Consider the following 2,434-nt stretch of genomic DNA (forward strand, 5'->3'; position numbering starts at 1 on the left):
TCTTTAGCGACCGTTCCGAGCGACGACGGACGTGCTGCAGAGGCGGGGAGGGGGCTCCAGCAGCCCCGCCCTCTGGGAATTAGGGAGTGGGAGCGATTGACTGGCCTGGGTGGTCGAGGGGAGGGGGAACTTGAGGAAGGCAGGAGGGTCTTTGTTGAAGATCTTGGACTGCCCTTTGTTAGGAATGGTGCAGAGTCTCCTGCTTAGGGGCTGGGGTTGGACTAGATGACCCGCAAGGTCCCATCTTAATATGCTAATGAAGAGTGAATCCGGTCCACCTTCTGGGCGGGTTCGTCGGGTACTACAGCCCGCAATGCTCCAATATGACCCTCGTGTCCTGGCCAACTATTAATATGGCCGTTCTGGGCTTCACAAGGAACAGCTAAAGGCCCAGAAAGGCAAGTATAGGGTGACACCTTAAAACCTTTGGTCTGTGTTCCCCACCCTGGAGAAAAGACCAATCATTTTAAATTTAAATGGTGTATAAGCGCACCAACGTGCCTACCGTTCCTGTCCGATTGTTTTTGTTTTCCTATATGTATCCGTTTCATGTATTCATAACTATTTTTATACTTATACCTTTTATCTTATAATCTCTTGAAAGTATAAATAAATAAAAATAAATAAATTATTCCTTTTCCCTCCTAGAAAGCGGACCGGATTGACATCATCGTTCCTTGGCTTCACCCTCCATTAGCCTATGCAACAGTCTTCCTCCTCGACTTACAACATTTCGCTTAGTGACCGTTGGAAGTTACAATGGAACGGAGAAAAAAGGGGACTTGGGACCAACGTTTCATACCTAACAACCGTTGCAGCATCCAAGCCAAATTCACTTAAACCACCGACCCTGGCCGCCAGATTTCTAATATGCCTTGAACTGAATGTTACAGGGATGGTGAAGCTTTGTGAGTTTGCTTTGTGGTCCTCCCAGGCATGAGCTGAACATCTAAAACCGGGTTTTTCAAACTGGGCTATTTGAAGATGGCTATCTGGGGAATCCTGGGGGTTGAAGCCCACCTTTGTAATATTCTCAAGGTTGCAAAACTCGGGTCTAAAATCGCCCCGTGTTGCTTCTAACGCCTCTTCCCTCCTCCCCTAAGGATCCCCTAATCCTCTAAGAATCGGGCGCATCTGTTTCTCGAATCCCAGACGGGCTGCCTGGCATCGCTGTCTCCCCACATGTCTGTTTATCTGCAAACTGTTTTTCTAGAGGTTGGGGGGAGGATTGTGTTTTAGGGAACGGGGTGCTTTTTTTTGAGTTACGGGGGTGCAGCCTCCCTCTGGGCACATGTTGTTTGCCACCCGGGTTCCAAAGGCCATTTCCCCATCATCCCCGTCATGTCGTGGCTAATAAATGTTCAATAAACATGTCACAATTGTCATGCTTTCATTTGTGTCTCCTGGGGCCTGCAGGGTTTCCGGGGTGGTTGGAGGGGTATTTTTTTTAAAGAATTTTTTTATTGATTTTTAAAAACAAACATAAACAAAACATAAAAAATAAAAACATAAAACATCTTTTTGAAAGCAGCTTGATCCCGGGTTACATCTCTTCGTACAGACACAAATTCAAATTCATGCTCATTTTTATATACCATTCCATATCTTATTACCATTCTACATTTTCTATATACCTTCTCCCATCTTTTAACTTTCCTAATTATATTCTGGGAGTTGAAGTCCATTCATGCTGGCTAGAGAGTTCTGGGAGTTGAAGTCCATTCATGCTGGCTAGAGAGTTCTGGGAGTTGAAGTCCATTCATGCTGGCTAGAGAATTCTGGGAGTTGAAGTCCATTCATGCTGGCTAGAGAGTTCTGGGAGTTGAAGTCCATTCATGCTGGCTAGAGACTTCTGGGAGTTGAAGTCCATTCATGCTGGCTAGAGACTTCTGGGAGTTGAAGTCCATTCATGCTGGCTAGAGAATTCTGGGAGTTGAAGTCCATTCATGCTGGCTAGAGACTTCTGGGAGTTGAAGTCCATTCATGCTGGCTAGAGAATTCTGGGAGTTGAAGTCCATTCATGCTGGCTAGAGAATTCTGGGCTTTTGAAGTCCATTCATGCTGGCTAGAGACTTCTGGGAGTTGAAGTCCATTCATGCTGGCTAGAGAATTCTGGGAGTTGAAGTCCATTCATGCTGGCTAGAGAGTTCTGGGAGTTGAAATCCATTCATGCTAGCTAGAGACTTCTGGGAGTTGAAGTCCATTCATGCTGGCTAGAGAATTCTGGGAGTTGATGTCCATTCATGCTGGCTAGAGAATTCTGGGAGTTGATGTCCATTCATGCTGGCTAGAGAATTCTGGGAGTTGAAGTCCATTCATGCTGGCTAGAGAATTCTGGGAGTTGATGTCCATTCATGCTGGCTAGAGAATTCTGGGAGTTGAAGTCCATTCATGCTGGCTAGAGAATTCTGGGAGTTGAAGTCCATTCATGCTG

This window comes from Notechis scutatus, chromosome Z (genome assembly GCF_049901735.1).
Source record: "Notechis scutatus isolate UNSWTSFEM ecotype Mainland chromosome Z, rNotScu1.2, whole genome shotgun sequence".
Classification (NCBI taxonomy): domain Eukaryota; kingdom Metazoa; phylum Chordata; class Lepidosauria; order Squamata; family Elapidae; genus Notechis; species Notechis scutatus.